This window comes from Glycine soja, chromosome 15 (assembly GCF_004193775.1).
Source record: "Glycine soja cultivar W05 chromosome 15, ASM419377v2, whole genome shotgun sequence".
NCBI classification, from domain to species: domain Eukaryota; kingdom Viridiplantae; phylum Streptophyta; class Magnoliopsida; order Fabales; family Fabaceae; genus Glycine; species Glycine soja.
In genome coordinates, this window is record NC_041016.1 from 19,337,029 (window position 1) to 19,349,928 (window position 12,900).

Sequence of the window (12,900 nt, forward strand, 5' to 3'; positions counted from 1 at the left end):
AGAATTAAAAAAGAAAAAAAATTAAAAGTAACTTTTTGAAAATTTTGAAGTAATAATAAAATCAAATTTTCTGTTAAAGACGTAACAGGTGCCTACAATGAGGCAGAACTATAGAGAAATATCAGGTTTATCAGTTAACAGATTGTGAACTACTTACTGGTAATTCATTTCATTGATAACCTTATCAAAACCCATCATGTCTCTTAACTATTTAATTGCTATTAACAATCCCACCTTCGAGTACCTTAATTTGGAAAAAACAGTTTCCAACTAATCAACACAGGCTGAGACAAAGTGTCCTTTAATTACCATCCCTCACACACATGTCTGGTTCAAGAAGATATAAAATTGACTTGGTGGTAAAGAATAAAAAGAGGGAGGGAGGGATAGATTGTAAATTCAATTTTTCCTGCTAACAAAAAAAACTAACAAATTAAAAAATAATATTTGTTGATAAAAAAAAAAATGAGAACTTCAAAACTCAATTGCTGGTTATCGAGATTGCATTTTAGAACACTAGTTGGTGGTGGCCTGCACATGATGTGATGGTCCAAATGCATTAATTCAACCAGTTATGCATGCAGAACTTCTTTGGCATGGTGTACCACTTGACTGGCACAGAAGAAAGATTTAACCTCCCATAATTTAGCATTCTGAGTTCTCTTTCATGGTACTCCACAGAAGCATAGCCACTATTGCAAAAATCCTGCTGGTGATGGCTGATATTCTCTTGGAGTTTGAACACAAACTCATGAAAGCCTTCTGTACACGCCGTTATTGGATAAATAGATGGTCTAATGCCAAAGATATTTAAAATTACTTTAATCCAAATTCAAATTTAAATTTAAAATCAATCCCTCAATGATTAACATGATATTTGCTCAAAATCACGTTAATTAACATGATTTTTAATGATTTAATATGAATCTAAACACGCTGCCTCTAATGATTAAGGAATTGGATTTTTACCTGATTATTTATATTTGAATTTTACTCAACGCACAAAGAAAATAATCCTTTTAAATATACAAATTATATGTATAATCAGGTAGAACCATTCAGACTTTTTTCATGTCATGGTTTAAGATAAAATACGAATAAAGACCTTTGTATCAACATCGACCATGTCTTGTTGCAATTGATATTAATAATTAATAATTTGAACAAAATATGATCATACTTCTTAAAACTTTTGAGAACTCTAATCAGGTAGAACCATTCAGACTTTTTTCTTATCATGGTTTAGTAGCCCACTGTCAAAGTAGAAATGAATGAACCAATAATACATTTAATCTAATGCAAGAGCATTATTAAAAATAAGAAATAGTCTTAAGGAAACATAAACACTGGAAATTGAACAATGGAGAGATGAAATTTTTGTCAAAGAAGAATGAAATTTTAAGCTTTATCACCTGTCAAGTAGATTTCTTTATAGCACAAAACATTTTCCTTTCCTCGGGGAATCAAGATCACTATCTTGTTCAGCTTCATCTGCTTGGTTTATTTCTGATGTCTAAAAAAAGAATATTGTGTCAGAATATGAAAGAATGCAAAACGTTAGGGAAAAGGAAAAAAAAGTTAAGTCACACACAATTTACAGAAAGAAATTGAGACAAAATAAGCTTGTGAGTGTGCTTAATTCGAAACATATTTGAGACATATCTAACCGGCCAATCTAGTTTTTAGGCAACTTATAACACTCATCCACATATTTTAATACTAATTGTTCCTTTACATTGGTTTGCTAGAGCTGAAAGACCTTAGCAGAATCATTGCGACTTTCCTCCTTGAAATAGTTAATGACCCAATAATTATTATGAAAATAATTGAAGTATATAAAACTACCAACACCAACGTCTACAATGCACCCTCAATTTACTGTGATTATATCCACTTCTTATGATAAACATGTTACTTCATCAGTTTCATTGTCTTCACCTACCCCTGCAAGGAAGTAACGTCACACCTACATTACCGGCAGCAACACTTGACAAGCATGCAATTGCAACATCAACTGCTCCTTTGACTTTCCTCTTATCTACTCAAGCAATAATATAGCTCACTCAGTTATAAAGCCTACATCTCCACTTCTATCAATACCTAGTTACCTACATCTCCACAACCAAGGATAATGCGAGCAACACCATTGGAATGCCAAAGGATAAGTTTTTTTGCAAAAAGTTGTGTTATGTATTGTTGGAAGAAGAAGAAGATTTTATTTCATTTGGCACACAAAATACAAGAGTATGATCCCCTATTTATACTAAAATAGAGTGACCACTCACATAATTTGCTTATTCAAGAATATTGAATACTCACATAATTGCTTATTCAAGACTTTGTAACTTACAACCTTACAACTTGCATCTTCCACAAATTAAGGCTCATAAAACTTGTTATTATTATTTTTCTAATTAATATCTAACATGTATCTGGTTTAGTGCCTTCCAAACCAAGGTGCAGTTAATGATGGCAACTATTATAAGAACCTTATTAGAACACATGCTTCTGAGAACCATGTGCTCTAATAAGGTTCTTATAATCATTAACATTTTAACGATAACTGATTGGAAAGACAGTACTAAACTAAACGCAGAATGCCTCTTTTTGCAAAACATGTCCTTTGGCATTCCGATGCTGCTATTTGGATTATCCCTTGTTATGGAGATGTAGGTAACTAGGTATTGATGGAGGTGGAGTTGCAACTGAGTGAGTTGTTGCTATTTGAGTAGATACTGGCCAAGTCAAAGGAGCAATTGCAGTTGCAGGCTTATGAAGTGCAGGTGTCAGCAGTGAAAGTGATGACGTTGATTGCCTTTGAGGGTTAGGTGAAGAAAATGGAACGAATGGTGAAGTAGTTGGTTGATCATAAGAAGTGGGTCTACTCGGTTCTTGAGGGTGCACTGTTGACATTGATGGTGGTAGTTCTATATACTCCAATTATTTTCCTAATAATTGTTGGGAAATTAACTATTTCATGGAGAAAATACGCTTTGCTTCTCATAAGGTTGTACTGCTTTAGCCAAGCAAAGGAAAAAGTATTAAAATACATGGATGGGTGTTAGTTATTTAGAAACTAGATTGGTCATATGTCTCAAATAGGTTTCTAATTAAGCACTCACAAGCTTTTTTTGGTCTTAATTTCCTTCCGTAAAAGTTGTGTGAGATTTAACTTTTTGCCTAATGTTTCACCTTCTTTCAAACAGATAATATTCTTTTTAAGCCTAGCTAACAACTAGGGATGGGAAATTGGCGGCTGGGTTTGGTTAGTTTGGGCCTTAAAAGCCTAATCCGCTACAAATCACACACACATGGGCATAAAGAAAAAAAATAAAACCTTAGATTTGATTGCTCCACCACAATGAAAACAAAAAAATTGTTCTCCCAACTTCCTAAATTGCTGAAATATATATAGAGAGGAAAAAAAATAAACCTCAGATCTGGTTAATCCCACCAACAATGAATACAAAATTTGAATGCCTCATCTTTATGCATGTTTAAGGACTAAATTGCTGAAATATATATAAAGAGAAAAAAAAATAAACCTCAGATCTAATTAATCCCACCAACAATGAAAACAAAATTTCAATGCCTCATCTTTCTAAAATCATTTTATGCATATAGTTAAGCTTTCAATTGTTGATTGCCATCTCAAAAATATAAAAGTGAAAAGCTGCGTAATTAATTGACAATTTCAACAATGATGGGTTCTTCCCAACATATATCTAATAATAATAACAAGATTTAAGCAAGTTTGCAGAAATCAGAAGTGCAATGAAATAATAAATGATCAAATATATATATATATATATATATATATAGAGAGAGAGAGAGAGAGAGAGAGAGAGAGAGAGAGAAAGAGAAATAAAGAGAGAGAGCCAAAGGGAAAAGTTGTAATAGTAGATAAAGGAAAAAATTGATCTCATAAGAAACAATTAGATTATCAGATACTAACAATCGAGGAAGAAAAGTTAAACTTTTAATATCCTTCTTTAGAACCTCTTCGATCATCAAGCCTAAGTTGATGTTTGTCTTGATCTCATTGAGTGAGAAATTTGGTTTATAGATCCAAAAAAAAAGGTAAGTCGTGTTAAGAGATTTAACACGATGAGACGAGAGAAGAGGAGAAAGGGACAAGAGAGATGAGAATGGTGCTAGGATTTCCGAGCGAGAAAGAAAATTTGAGGGTTAAGTTTTAGGGTCAGATGTTAATACTTATTTAAAGTACGTGACATGATATGGACCTGGGCCTAACTTTATTCTTTGTTTGTTGCAAGGCCCTATTTTCGATAGATACAAAGATCCAAAGTAAAACTTCCCTAGTGAAATTCATTCAAATCTATTTACCTGCCTAAACCCACCAAACAACAATTTTTTTAATTCATTTGTTTGGGTCCAAGTTGGATGTTAGTTCCTTGCAGGTCCCTATCACCAATTATACATTAGGCATTTTTGCATTAAAATCGTTCTATTGATTACATGAGTCATTATTATATTAAACTAAAATGACAAGTGCACTAAAGGAAATAGTAGAGTACCAAACACAAATTAATATACGGTTAGATGTAGTAAGGATTGTGGTATATGGCCTATAGGTTTAAAAAGTAGAACACCTCTAATGGATTAGGTTTTAATTCCTAATCTCCACTAGAACCTCACATAAATACATGGCTGGCCCAAGGTAAAGCATTGAAGCTTAAACTTTAAATCCACCAACAAAAAATACTTGTTCTCAGATTCCAGTTCAATGATGTCATCCACATATACATCATCTATATATGCAATTTAATAAATGAGATCTATTAATCTTTATCTAATAAAAATCATTACATATATATTGATTTATCTGGATTATTGATGTTTTATTCACAATAATTTCACGATCAAGAATAATTTAGATTAAAATTATAAATTTTTTATTTCTCATTATCATAATCTTTATTATGATAACAAGTCTCTAATTTTAATCAAGCACTTGTCAAATTAACAACTTAATAAAATAATAAATATGATAATAAAAAAATAATATTTTTTTTACTAAAATTTATAATATAATAAATTGGATCTTGTACATACTTATTTATTTGGAACATAAACAACAACTCAATTCAGCATGTTGAAGTGGTTGACCAGATTAGGAGTGCATCTCAAAAGTTAGGATTTTTCCAAGGGAACAATCATGGCATTCCTGTGGAGGTTTTGGATGAGATGATCAGTGGAATCCGAAGGTTTCATGAGCTAATTGCTGAAGCAAGGAAGCCCTTTTTACTCAAGAGATAGCGGTAAGAAAGTCAGGTATTTTTCTAATGGGAAGCTGTTTAGAGACATGACTGGTACTTGGAGGGACACAATTGCATTTGATGTGAATCCAGATCCCCCAAAGCCACAAGATATACCAGCAGTGTGTAGGTAATGTTTCTTATAAAAGTTATGGGATAAAACCTGCACATGATCATGCTTGATGGTAGTTTTGCTATCGCCATTTATAATAGGAAAACATTTAGATGCAATTCTTTTAGTGAATATGGGACTGTTTTCCATTCCAATCAGAAATGGACTGAGAAATCCTCATAATAAAGGTTTGCATTAAAGGTGTCATAGGTTACCGAGATGAAACTATTAAAGACTGACACCACAAGAGACATAAGGAAATGTCTCTTAACTTTCACCCTTTACAATATATCTATCTAGGGGTAGAACTCTAGTTTCTCGGCTATTATGTGATAGAGTACAACAAGGTCTTTGAAATAATTCACTTATTTCATAGTACTAAATTAAAGTCTTCAGATTCTTAGACCCCAACAACAAAAGCATGAAAGGTGAAAATATTAGTTTTGGTCAGTGAAAAGTTTCACTTTTTTTTTTATCAGTTCCTGGATTCTTAAAACCCAACACTAAGTCCCTGAAATATCAGTATAATATGTTAGTCTATGGATTGTGTTGAGTCCGTTTTCGTTAGTGGAAATGGTAATGTGTTATGAATCCAGAGCTAACACGAAGAACAGAGCAATTCAAAGGAGAAGAAGCAGGGGCAAAAAGGAGAATTAGCATACCAAAATACTTGGATGATTACATAGCAAAATGAGAGTGAAGTATGCAGCCAAGTCAGCAAAGATTCTAGAAGTTTACCGTTAGAGAAAGCTGTCCACTGGCTACAGTGCAATCCATACAATCCACATAGAGCAGCATTTGCATTCCGATTGTTTTCTTGTTTTATTTCAATTCCTCCAAGGCACAAAAAGCCAAAATCTGTTAGGATTATATTCTCTAGAATGATCATAGAGCATCTATAAATAGAACATGAATGTAATGCAGCAGATTAAGCAGAAATAATACAAACCTTTTCTTTCCCTCTTGTTGCTCTGGAAGCCCTAGACCTCGAATTCTAGATTTCCCAGTGCCAATTCATAACAACTGGTGCTTTCATTGAGAGAGCTCCATGACCTCCACACCCAATATGGACCGAATCGAAGAGGCAATTGCCAAGCTTGCTTCGAGCAACTTACTCCTCACTGAAAAACTTGATGAACTTATTAACCGCGGTCACAAACCTTGAGAACACAGCTAACCCTACCCCCTCACCATCATCTTCCTCAGCCACACCTATACCACAAATTCAGTCAGTCACCCCACACAGATTGAAACTCGATGTTCCTAGATTTGATGGCTCTAACCCTTCGGGGTGGGTATTCAAAATTACACAGTTCTTTGAATACCACGCAACCCCTGAGGCCGAGAGGCTCACGATCACGTCCTTCTACATGGATGGTCCAGCCCTCGCGTTGTTTCAATGGATGGCCCGAAACCATCAGCTTTCCACCTGGTCCGGATTCCTGCAAGCCATAGAAGCTCGTTTTGCTCAGTCACCATATGAGGATCCAACAGGACTCCTCTTCAAGTTAACTCAAAAGGGCACAGTGAAGGAATAGTTGGCTCAATTTGAAGCACTCGCGAACTGCATCACAGGTCTATCGTCGGCCTTGCTCTTGAGTTGCTTCATCTCTGGCCTCGAACCTGACGTCTGTCGCGAAGTTCAGGCCCTCCAGCCGCTAATGCTCGTACACACTACTGGCCTGGCTCGACTCCAGAAGGAGAAGATCCACGAACACCGTAAAGCCTTCAGACAACGCCCTTACACCAACCCTCAACAACACTCACCCACCCCCCTCTCGGTAGTATCGCCCACACTCAATCTCCCATTACTTCCTTCTCCGACCAAACCACCACCTTTACCCATCAGATGCTTAACCCCGGAAGAAATAGCTAGCCGCCGAGAATGCGGGCTATGTTTCCATTGCAACGAGAAATTCACAAGAGGCCATCGCTGCCCCTCGCGATTTCTGCTTCTTCTCGCAGATGAAGACCCAGCAGATAACACTCCCAACCCTAATATAGACAACCCTGACCCACTCCATGACCCGAACCGGCCCGAAACACCAATTACTAATTCATTTACCCAGGACCCGCTCGATCCGCCCCAGGCCCAAATAAGCCTTCATGCCTTATCAGGCCACTCGATCCTGAAGACACTCCGTATCACCGGCCGGATTACGAACCACCCTATCGTGATCTTGGTTGACGGAGGCAGCACACATAATTTTGTGCAGGAATGCCTCGTCAAGACCTTGGGCTTAATTCCACAAACCACACCTACCCTTCGTGTGCTTGTCGGCAATGGCAACACAGTAGAGTGCTCCCAAGTTTGTTCGAATGTTGCAGTCCACATTTAGGGAATCAATTTCTCCGTTGACCTGCATGTTCTTCCTTTGTACAGTGCCGATGTCGTATTCGGAGTTCCATGGCTCAAGGCCCTAGGCCCCGTGCTAACAGATTATAACAACCTTGTCATGAAGTTCATGCATAATGGCAGATTGATTGAGTTGAAAGGCTCATCTGAAACACTATTAACGGCCATCAGCCCTCCCCAGCTCTGTCGTCTCCTGCAAACACGAGGTGCAAGTGAATTCTTTCACATTTGTCTTTGTTCCCCACCCATAACCCCACCAAGTACCCAACCCACTATCCTTGTCATTATCAGCTAATTCCCAACCCTTTTTTAAACACCAACACAACTTTCTCCATCACGCACCACCAACCACCGCATCCACCTATTACCCAACTCCACCCCAGTTAACGTCCGCCCTTACCGATATCCCCACTTCCAGAAGCAAGAAATCGAATCTCAAGTCAATACAATGCTTCAGAATGGCATCATCCGCCCCATTACAAGTCCCTTCTCCTCCCCAGTACTCCTCGTCAAGAAGAGGGACGGGACATGGCGCTTCTGTGTTGACTACAGGGCATTAAACGCGCTAACCATTAAAGATAGATTTCCCATACCTACAATTGATGAACTATTAGACGAATTGGGTGCAGCCTGCTGGTTTTCGATGTTGGACCTTCTGCAAGGATATCATTAGATCCTAATGGCCCTAGAGGATGTCAACAAAACAGTGTTTCGTACCCACCACAGCCATTACGAGTTTCTGGTAATGTCGTTTGGGCTTTGCAACGCCCCTTCTTCCTTTCAAGAAACTATGAACACCATTTTTGGACCTTACTTGCGGAAATTCCTCATCGTATTTTTTTATGATATTCTGGTCTATAATAAGACCTTCCCTGATCATCTGGAGCACCTGCGCAGACCTTTTAAACATTATCCGACAATGGCTTCATCCTCAAAAGGTCCAAATGTTCCTTTGCTACTCAACAAGTTGAGTACTTAGGACACATGGTTTCCGCACGTGGAGTAGAACCAGTTCCAGAAAAGGTCACCGCGGTGCAACAATGGCCACCACCACGATCAGTGCGAAACCTGCGTGGATTCCTTGGGCTCTCGGGATTCTATCGCTGATTTATTAAGGGATATGCAACATTAGTAGCACCTCTTACGACATTATTGGCAAAGGATCAATTTCATTGGACCCCGGAGGCAGACAAAGCATTCACCAAACTGAAGGAAGCTTTATGCCAAGCCCCTATTTTAGCTCTACCAGACTTCTCCGCCCCATTTGTAATAGAAACTGATGCTTCCAGGGCAGGAATGGGAGCCATTCTCTCGCAGCACCACCACCCTCTCGCCTTTTTCAGAAAGCCCTTTTGCTCAAAACTCCTCTGAGCTTCTACGTATGTACGAGAACTCGCGGCGATCACGGCGGCAATTAAAAAGTGGAGGCAATACCTGTTGGGCCATCGTTTCATTATATTCTTATCGATCACAGAAGCTTGAAAGAGCTCATGGCACAGGCGGTCCAAACTCCAGAGCAGCCAGTTTACCTTGCACGTCTAATGAAATATGATTACACAATCCATTACTGTGTCGGCAAACACAATTTGGCGGCAGATGCTCTGTCGCGCCTACCTGATTCCCCTCAAAACCTACCTGACACCACACAGGGCCAAGTTTTTATGCTAACCATTCCTAATTGTGTTTTCTTGCAGGAACTCAAAATGGAGCTGACCGCCAATGACGAATTTAGGGCCAAAAGGAAACAGATTCAAGAGGAACCAGAGAAGCATTCTGACTACATCATCAGGGATGAGTTGATACTCCAACATGATCATATTTGGCTACCACGAGACCTTCACTTACTTCCGACAATCCTAGCAGAATTCCACTCCACCCCCACTGGGGGTCACATGAGGATTATGAAGACAATGGCACGTATTCATGAAAATTTCACCTGGGCATCAATGAAGCAGGACATCCAGTGCTACATCACCAACTGCATCACCTATCAACAAATTAAAACAGACCATCGTCACCCACCTGGGCTCTTGTGTCCTCTTCCGATTCCAGCAAGGCCATGGGAGGACCTCTCCTTGAATTTTATCATGGGCCTACCCTCTTATCACGGAAAATCGGTCATACTAGTGATTGTTGACCGTTTCTCAAAGGGGATTCATCTGGGATCCCTACCTCAACACCACACAGCTTTCAGTGTCGCACAATTGTTCATGGAGATTTCCGGCAAGCTCCACGGCATGCCTCGCAGCCTGGTATCTGACAAAGACCCCTTATTTCTCAGTCGTTTTTGGCAAGAGCTATTCAAGATGAGTGGCACCAAGCTCCGTATGAGCTCAGCATACCACCCACAGTCTGACGGCCAAACAGAGTCCATGAACCGGGTTATCGAACAATATTTATGAGCTTTTATGCATCAGAATCTAGCTACATGGGGGCGCTTCTTAGTCTGGGCAGAGTGGTCATATAATACATCAGTCCACTCCGCCACAGGGATGACACCATACGAGGTTACCTTTGGTAAACAACCACCAAGCCTACCACAGTATCTCGCCAGAAATTTGAATGTCCAAGCTGTTGATGAATGGTTGACACAACGAGAAACAATAATTGCGAGTCTTATCAAAAAGTTAACCAAGGCTCAACAAAGGATGAAGGAGATCACGGATAAACGGCGCCGAGATGTTAGCTATGAAGAAGGAGATACTGTGTTAGTCAAACTGCTACCACGCCGGCAAACGTCAGTCATAGGAGAAGCATATTTGAAACTCACAAAGAGATATTATGGGCCATTTCAAATTGTTAAGAAAATTGGTAGTGTAGCTTATCAGTTGAACTTGCCGTCAAGCTCCAGAATTCACCCGGTATTTCACTGTTCATTACTCAAGCCATATCACTCTTCCAACACAGAAGTTCCACTTGACTTGCCAGCTTCCTCAGAAGGCAATGAACCTCTTATAACCCCTCTCGCGATTCTAGACACTAAGTGGGAAAACACACCGACCGGCAGACAATTGCTCGTTCTAGTTCAATGGACAGGATTAGTTCCTGAGGACACCTCATGGGAGAAATGGGAACCCCTTAAGAGAGATTACAACCTTGAGGAAAAGGTTGTTTTAGAAGCTGGCAGGAATGTTATGAACCCAAAGCTAACACGAAGAACAGAGCAATTCAAAGGAAAAGAAGCAGGGGCAAAAAGGAGAATTAGCAGACCAAAATACTTGGATGATTACATGGCAAAATGAGAGTGAAGTATGCAGCCAAGTCAGCAAAGATTCTAGAAGTTTACCGTTAGAGAAAGTTGTCCTCTGGCTTCAGTGCAATCCATACAATCCATGCAGAGCATCATTTGCATTCCAATTGTTTTCTTGTTTTATTTCAATTCCTCCAAGGCACAAAAAGCCAAAATCTGTTAGGATTATATTCTCTAGAATGATCATAGAGCATCTATAAATAGAACATGAATGTAATGCAGCAGATTAAGCAGAAATAATACAAACCTTTTCTTCCCCTCTTGTTGCTCTGGAGGCCCTAGACGTCGAATTCTAGATTTCCCTGTGCTAATTCATATCATAATGTGACAAGTTAAGTTGCTAAGGTGGCCATTAGGTTATTCTTCTTTGAAGGATATATGCTAACTTGGAAAGAGTCCCCCCCACCTATTACCATCTTGAAGCGTGTTTTCTATCCTAGGTATTTATTTGAAGGACTTGGTGTTGAGTCTTAAGAATCCAGGGATAAAGGTGAAGTAAGTGAATTTTTCAGAGACACAAATTCTATTCCACTCTGTGATATAGGCAAATTGGGTTTTCATTATATTCAACATTGAGAAAATAAGGAAGCTCAATGTTGTAAATAATCCACGAGATTTTCCTACCCAAAAAGCTAGTCACTTGGGTTGGATTCTCCCTACAAGATTAAATTACAACAATTGGTGTATTCTTGAGAGCTCTGTGACCCTAAAGTGGAGACCTGTAAATGGAAAGGATTATTCTCATGCTATGTTTCATTGAGCAAGTAACAACACTTGAGTAATGAGAATATCCTACCAAATAGGCTAATCTTTTGGGTTAGGCTCTTTTCATGCCATTTTCGCAACCTTTCTAGCTAGTTTCTATATACCGTATTTTTCAAATGGCATTATTCAGTCAAGATCACTTATATATGAATTTTACTTGCATATCCATCAAACTTGAATCTTTCTTTTGTTTTTTCTGAACTAAATGTGTATTTGTAGAGATATTGTGGCTGAGTATTCTAAACAACTAAAAGCGTTAGGTGCCACGATCTTTGAGCTACTGTCAAAGGCTCTTGGCCTTAATCCTTCCTACCTTGAAGAAATGGATTGCACTAAAGCACTTTATGTTATGGGTCAGTACTATCCTGAATTCCCTGAACCTGAATTAACTCTTGGAATTTCAAACCACACTGATTGTGACTTCATAACAATACTTTTGCAAGATCAGATAGGTGGTCTTCAAGTTCTTCATGAGAATCATTGGGTTAATGTTTCTCCAGTGCAAGGAGCTCTTGTTGTAAACATTGGAGATATTCTGCATATAACTTCTGAAATTGTTTACTATGTTTTTTTACAAAAGATAAATGGCCTTGAGATATGATTATCAGTGAAGGTTTATGGCCAAGATTTAGCTTCAAATAAGTTTGAAAGATGTAAAGATCACAGAGAGTTCCTGGGAGAAAATTTGAATGCAAAAAGTGAATAAAATTATCAAGAAGTCAAGATAGGGTTTGCCATTCAAATGGGACATGAATGTGAAATTGGAACAGTTATTTATTTATTTATTTACACATTCAAATGGTTTAAAATTGTCAGAAATCTTTTTTAAAGAAATTAAATAAAAAATTAACTTTAAAAATCACCATAAATTAAAACACCATTAGTACAATAAAAGAAAAGAATTAAAAAAGAAAAAAAATTAAAAGTAATTTTTTGAAAATTTTGAAGTAAAACTAAAATCAAATTTTTTGTTAAAGACTTAACAGGTGCCTACACTGAGGCAGAACTATACAGAAACATTAGGTTTATCAGTTAACAGATTGTGAACTACTTGCTGGTAATCCATTTCATTGATAACCTTATCAAAATCCATCATGTCTCTTAACCATTTAATTGCTATTAACAATCCCACCTTCGT

At 38.1% G+C, this 12,900-nt stretch overlaps 1 long non-coding RNA gene and 1 pseudogene across 1 annotated transcript; one reads left to right on the forward strand and one right to left on the reverse strand.

Moving 5' to 3' along the window:
- Window positions 1-413: 413 nt before the first annotated feature.
- On the reverse strand, window positions 414-1,735 carry LOC114386925. The gene is made up of 2 exons (XR_003661201.1): window positions 1,413-1,735; window positions 414-762 (listed from the first exon to the last, which is right to left on the reverse strand). It is a non-coding gene; the product is annotated as an uncharacterized LOC114386925 (long non-coding RNA).
- A 3,356-nt stretch (window positions 1,736-5,091) lies between these two features.
- On the forward strand, window positions 5,092-12,363 carry LOC114385929 (annotated as a pseudogene).
- Window positions 12,364-12,900: the final 537 nt, after the last annotated feature.